Here is a 7,500-nt window from a genome sequence, read left to right on the forward strand (position 1 = left end):
AACGAAGAAAGAAAGGAAGAAAGAAAGGGAGGAGGAATGGAGGAAAGGGAAGGGGAAGAAAGAAGTGAAGAAAGAAATGGAAGACAGAAAGGAAGGAAGAAGGAAAGGAGGGGAGGAAGAAAAGAGTGAGGAAAGAAACGAAGAAAGAAAGGAAGAAGGAAGAAGGAAGGAGGAGGAAGAAAGAGGAAGAAAGAAGAAGGAAGGAAGGAAGGAAGAAGGAAGAGGAAGAAAGAAAAGGAAGGAAGGAATGAAGAAGGAAAGGAAGAAGAAAGGAAGAAAAGAAGAAAGGAAGGAAGGAATGGAAGAAAGGAAAGAGAAAGAAAGAAGTGAAGAAAGAAATAGAAGACAGTAAGGAAGGAAGAAGAAAAGGAGGGGAGGAAGAAAGGAGAGAGGAAAGAAACGAAGAAAGAAAGGAAGAAGGAAAGGGAGGAGGAATGGAAGAAAGAGGAAGAAAGAAGTGAAGAAAGAAATAGAAGACAGAAAGGAAGGAAGAAGGAAAGGAGGGGAGGAAGAAAGGAGTGAGGAAAGAAACGAAGAAAGAAAGGAAGAAGGAAAGGGAGGAGGAAGAAAGAAGAGAAAGAAAAGAAGAAAGGAAGGAAGAAGGAAAGGAGGGGAGGAAGAAAGGAATGAGGAAAGAAACAAAGAAAGAAAGGAAGAAGGAAAGGGAGGAGGAATGGAAGAAAAGAAAGAGGAAGAAAGAAGTGAAGAAAGAAATAGAAGACAGAAAGGAAGGAAGAAGAAAAGGAGGGGAGGAAGAAAGGAGTGAGGAAAGAAACGAAGAAAGAAAGGAAGGAAGGAAGGAAGAAGGAAAGGAAGGGAGGAAGAAAGGAGTGAGGAAAGAAACGAAGAAAGGAAGGAAGGAAGGAAGAAGGAAAGGAGGGGAGGAAGAAAGGAGTGAGGAAAGAAACGAAGAAAGAAAGGAAGGAAGGAAGGAAGAAGAAAAGGAGGGGAGGAAGAAAGGAGTGAGGAAAGAAATAGAAGACAGTAAGGAAGGAAGAAGAAAAGGAGGGGAGGAAGAAAGGAGTGAGGAAAGAAACGAAGAAAGAAAGGAAGGAAGGAAGGAAGAAGGAAAGGAAGGGAGGAAGAAAGGAGTGAGGGAAGAAACGAAGAAAGGAAGGAAGGAAGGAAGGAAGAAGGAAAGGAGGGGAGGAAGAAAGGAGTGAGGAAAGAAACGAAGAAAGAAAGGAAGGAAGGAAGGAAGAAGGAAAGGAAGGGAGGAAGAAAGGAGTGAGGGAAGAAACGAAGAAAGAAAGGAAGGAAGGAAGGAAGAAGGAAAGGAAGGGAGGAAGAAAGGAGTGAGGAAAGAAACGAAGAAAGAAAGGAAGGAAGGAAGAAGGAAAAGGAAGGAGGAAGAAAGGTGAGGAAGAAACGAAGAAGAAGGAAGGAAGGAAGGAAGGAGGAGGAAGAAAGGAGTGAGGGAAGAAACGAAGAAGGAAAGGAAGGAAGGAAGGAAGAAGGAAAGGAAGGGAGGAAGAAAGAAGTGAGGGAAGAAACAAAGAAAGAAAGGAAGGAAGGAAGGAAGAAAGGAAACAAAGGAAGGAGGTCGAGAAACTTTGATAATGAGCAGTTCAATTAAAAGAAACTCATTAAATTTACTTCCGTTCGAGTCTGATAAAGGTAAAAAAACAAATAAATTGCCACTAAGAAAATTAACCCAAAACTCAATCATATCCGACAACACTAATTTTCACTATTTTTAGACGCTTTCGGTTCTAATAACACTATTTCCAAAGGTCACAAAAGAGGGAAGTCGGGTTCTTATGAGGGTTTTTGACGTTCATGGTGCAGAGGCCTTGTCAAACTATCCCTAGGCTCATAACACTACCCACGAAATACTAACACAACCTCTACAAAAGCCTTATCTATTGTGGGTGTGCGGAAGCCTTGTCAAACTATCACTAGGCTCATAACACTACCCAGGAAATACTAACACAACCCCTACGGAAGCCTTATCTATTGTGGGTGTGCAGAAGCCTTGTCAAACCATCACTAGGCTCATAACACTACCCAGGAAATACTAACACAACCTCTACAAAAGCCTTATCTATTGTGGGTGTGCGGAAGCCTTGTCAAACCATCACTAGGCTCATAACACTACCCAGGAAATACTAACACAACCTCTACAAAAGCCTTATCTATTGTGGGTGTGCGGAAGCCTTGTCAAACTATCACTAGGCTCATAACACTACCCAGGAAATACTAACACAACCTCTACAAAAGCCTTATCTATTGTGGGTGTGCAGAAGCCTTGTCAAACTATCACTAGGCTCATAACACTACCCAGGAAATACTAACACAACCTCTACAAAAGCCTTATCTATTGTGGGTGTGCGGAAGCCTTGTCAAACTATCGCTAGGCTCATAACACTACCCTTGGAAATACTAACACAACCCCTACAAAAGCCTTATCTAATGTGGGTGTGCCGAAGCCTTGTCAGACCATCACTAGGCTCATAACACTACCCAGGAAATACTAACACAACCTCTACAAAAGCCTTATCTATTGTGGGTGTGCAGAAGCCTTGTCAAACTATCACTAGGCTCATAACACTACCCAGGAAATACTAACACAACCTCTACAAAAGCCTTATCTATTGTGGGTGTGCAGAAGCCTTGTCAAACCATCACTAGGCTCATAACACTACCCATGAAATACTAACACAACCTCTACAAAAGCCTTATCTATTGTGGGTGTGCGGAAGCCTTGTCAAACTAGTATTAGGCTCATAACACTACCCAGGAAATACTAACACAACCCCTACGGAAGCCTTATCTATTGTGGGTGTGCAGAAGCCTTGTCAAACTATCGCTAGGCTCATAACACTACCCTTGGAACCGTACAAAATCCTTATCTCTTGTGGGTCTGTGCAGAAGCCTTGTCAAACTATCCCTAGGCTCATAACACTGCCCTTGGAAATACTAACACAACCACCTCTACGGAATCCTTATCAAGTGTGTGTGTGTGTGTGTGTGTGTGTATGCTCTAAGGCCCCTTCCTCAGATCCTTCTCCCCCTTCCTCCACGCCCTTGCCCCCCTCCTTCAAATCCATCTCCTCTCCCCGTCCCTCACCCTTCCTACGCCCCCCTCCCTGATATCCCCCTGCTACCCCCCTCCCCCCCCTCCCACCCGCCAGTTAGTGTAGTCGTTCGGGGGTCGTGGGGTCGTTGGATGCCTCGTCTTTTCGGCAGGTGTGTGGGCCACCCCGGCAATTAAAGGTGTGCAGGCCGCCAGAGACCACACCCCGCACACACACACACACACACACACACACACACACACACACACACACACACACACACACTTTCCTCTTTTCCTTTCCTTTTTTTTTTCATTCCTTTTCTTCTTTCCTCTCCTTTTCTTGTTCTCTGTTCTTTCCTTTTCTTTCCTTTTCCTCTGTTGTCTATTCTTTCTTTTTTTCTTTCCTTTTCTTTCCTTTTTCTTTTTTCTACTTTTTGTTCTCTCCTTTCCTTTTCTTTACCCTTTCTTCTCTTTTCTTTCCTTCTCTATCCTTTCCTTTTATTTTATTTTATTCTCTTTTGTCTTTCCTTTCCTTTTCTTTCCTTCCCTTCCCTTCCCTTCCCTTCTTTTCTTCGCTTCTCTTCTCTTCCCATCCCTTCCCTTCCGTTCCCATCCCTTCCCTTCCCTTCCATATCCCTTCCCCTCTCTCTCTCTCTCTCTCTCTCTCTCTCTCTCTCTCTCTCTCTCTCTCTCTCTCTCTCTCTCGTCAGCAGTCACACCACACCGCTGCCAAGGTTGTTTATGTGTATTTTGTGTATGTGTGTGTGTGTGTGTTTTATGTGACACTAGGAAAGGACTGACCGACACCACCATCACCATCACCACCACCACCAACAACACCAACAACAACAACAACAACAGCGAGCCACACCCACGTCACTGCACGGGTTTAGCAATGCACGTAACACTGTAATAAGTAACGAGACTATTGAATGAACTAATGGATGTCCCTCTGGCGGATGTCACGGGAGGAGGAGGATGTCACGCGTGGTGGAGGTGGTGGTGGTGATGGTGGTGGTGGTGAGGAGGAGGAGAAGGAGGAGGAGGAGGAGGAGGAGGTAAAGAGGAACAGTTCATATGGTTAAAATTATTGTAGCTATTGTTGTTATTTTTTGTAGTAGTAGTAGTAGTAGTAGTAGTAGTAGTAGTGGTAGTAGTAGTAGTTATTGTTGTTCATCTTCTTGTTCTTCTTTCTTACTCTTCTTGTTCTCGTTTTTGTTGATGTTCTTGTTTTGTTATTTTTTGTTATTATTTATAGTAGTTTAGTATTAGTAGTATTATATTTTCTTCCTCCTTCTCCCTTTTATTCTTCCCTTTGTCTTCCTTCTCTCCCTCCTTTCTTCTTTTCCTTCCTCTCATTTTCCTTTCTTACTCTCTTCTTCCTTCCCTCATTCTCCCTTTCACCGTTCCTTGCATCCTTCATTTTTTTTTTTCATTTCCCTTCCTTTTTCTCCTTCATCCCTCTACTTTCCCTCTCCCCTCTTCCTTCCTTCCTTCCTCTTCCCTTCCCTCCATGTGTGTGTATGTGTGTGTGTGTGTGTGTGTGTGTGTGTGTGTGTGTGTGTGTGTGTGTGTGTTTGTTACGTATATGTTATGATCTAATTCCTTTAACTTTTCATTCTATCTTTGTCACGAAACTGAATTGTCTAACATCGCTTTCTCCTTTCTCGTGTGTGTGTGTGTGTGTGTGTGTGTGTGTGTGTTACGTATATGTTATGATCTAATTCCTTTAACTTTTCATTCTATCTTTGTCACGAAACTGAATTGTCTGACATCTCTATCCCCTTTCTCGTGTGTGTGTGTGTGTGTGTGTGTGTGTGTGTGTGTTTGCTCTCGCGGCCTTCCCTGCCTTACCTAAAGCCTTACTAAACCTACCATCCCTTCTCCCTCCACCCAACCTCCCATCTCCCTTCCCTCCCTCCCTTCCTTCCGCCAGCCAGTCAGCCAACCTCGTGCCTTTAAAGTCTAAAAATACCCGGGATTCTGCCTCTGTTTTCCTCTTCTGCATAACAAACCGAGACATTATAGCGAAAGAATGAGGTTTGGGCGCGCGCCGTAATGAGTAAACTGATTTGGTGGGCCTTGGCGTGGTGCTTGCGTGGAGATATTAGAACCCTCGATTAGAACAGCCCACCTCGAGTCCATTTTGGTACACACTACGCTGTTTATGTTTGCAGTGAATGGGTAGATGATGTACTAGGAGAGTCCACCTTGAGTTATTGGCACCTATTTGACTGTAGAGACTGTAGAAATAAGGCACTCTATCGACTCTAGTTTAGGGACTGTAGACTGTAGAAACAAGGGACTGTATCGACTTTAGTTAAGGGACTGTAGACTGTAGAAACAAGGGACTGTATCGACTTTAGTTTAGGGACTGTAGACTGTAGAAACAAGGGACTGTATCGACTTTAGTTAAGGGACTGTAGACTGTAGAAACAAGGGACTGTATCGACTTTAGTTAAGGGACTGTAGACTGTAGAAACAAGGGACTGTATCGACTTTAGTTAAGGGACTGTAGACTGTAGAAACAAGGGACTGTATCGACTTTAGTTTAGGGACTGTAGACTGTAGAAACAAGGGACTGTATCGACTTTAGTTTAGGGACTGTAGACTGTAGAAACAAGGGACTGTATCGACTTTACTTTAAGGACTGTAGACTGTAGAAACAAGGGACTGTATCGACTTTACTTTAAGGACTGTAGACTGTAGAAACAAGGGACTGTATCGACTTTACTTTAAGGACTGTAGACTGTAGAAATAAGGCACTCTATCGACTCTAGTTTAAGGACTGTAAGGGACTGTATCGACTTTAGTTTAGGGACTGTAGACTGTAGAAACAAGGGACTGTATCGACTTTAGTTTAGGGACTGTAGACTGTAGAAACAAGGGACTGTATCGACTTTAGTTAAAGGACTGTAGACTGTAGAAACAAGGGACTGTATCGACTTTAGTTAAAGGACTGTAGACTGTAGAAACAAGGGACTGTATCGACTTTAGTTAAAGGACTGTAGACTGTAGAAACAAGGGACTGTATCGACTTTAGTTAAAGGACTGTAGACTGTAGAAACAAGGGACTGTATCGACTTTAGTTAAGGGACTGTAGACTGTAGAAACAAGGGACTGTATCGACTTTAGTTAAGGGACTGTAGACTGTAGAAACAAGGGACTGTATCGACTTTAGTTTAGGGACTGTAGACTGTAGAAACAAGGGACTGTATCGACTTTAGTTAAGGGACTGTAGACTGTAGAAACAAGGGACTGTATCGACTTTAGTTTAGGGACTGTAGACTGTAGAAACAAGGGACTGTATCGACTTTACTTGAAGGACTGTAGACTAGAAATAAGGGACTGTATCGACTTTAGTTTAGGGACTGTAGACTGTAGAAACAAGGGACTGTATCGACTTTACTTGAAGGACTGTAGACTAGAAATAAGGGACTGTATCGACTCTAGTTTAGGGACTGTAGACTGTAGAAACAAGGGACTGTATCGACTTTAGTTAAAGGACTGTAGACTGTAGAAACAAGGGACTGTGTCGACTTTAGTTAAAGGACTGTAGACTGTAGAAACAAGGGACTGTGTCGACTTTAGTTAAAGGACTGTAGACTGTAGAAACAAGGGACTGTATCGACTTTAGTTAAAGGACTGTAGACTGTAGAAACAAGGGACTGTATCGACTTTAGTTAAAGGACTGTAGACTGTAGAAATAAGGGACTGTATCGACTTTACTTTAGATACTGTAGACTGTAGAAGTAAGGGACTATATCGACTTTTGTTAAGGGACTGTAAACTGTAGAAATAAGGGACTATCGACTGTAGGGATTGTAGATTAAGGTAGAGATTGTAGAGTAGTGACTGTAGAGTTAAGAGACTATAGAGTAAGGTATATATTGTAGAGCAGAGACTGTAGAGACCAGATTAAGGGACTTGTAGAAGCGTTATAAGAATACGCTGAGTCCATTTTGGTACAGAAGGGATTTTGTAGAAGCTGTTTAGGGGTGTAGTTTTAAAAGAGTTAGATTGTGCGAGGGAGTGTTGCGGTGATAGGGAAGGAGATGGGATGTTTTTTGTTTTTTTGTTGCAAGGTTTTAAGGGAGTTTGAGTTATTATGTCTTATATGTGATTGTTATTCGTGTGTTTTAATTTTCTTTGTTGCAGATTATTATTATTATTATTATTATTATTATTATTATTATTATTATTGTTGTTGTTGTTATTTTTATTATTATTATTATTCGTCTTTTCTCCGATCCTCCTCTTCCTCCTCCTCCTCCTCCTCCTCCTCCTCATCCTCCTCTTCATATTCATACTCATATTCCTCCTATGATTATTGTTTTATCATTCAATACTATTATTTTCTACTATTACTACTAGTGCAAATAATACCAAATGAAAATAGTTTTGCCTCGTCATCTGCAGAGTAGTCACACACACACACACACACACACACACACACACCACTAAGCCCCGCCAGTGGTCTA

This window comes from Eriocheir sinensis, chromosome 24 (assembly GCF_024679095.1).
Source record: "Eriocheir sinensis breed Jianghai 21 chromosome 24, ASM2467909v1, whole genome shotgun sequence".
NCBI classification, from domain to species: Eukaryota; Metazoa; Arthropoda; class Malacostraca; order Decapoda; family Varunidae; genus Eriocheir; species Eriocheir sinensis.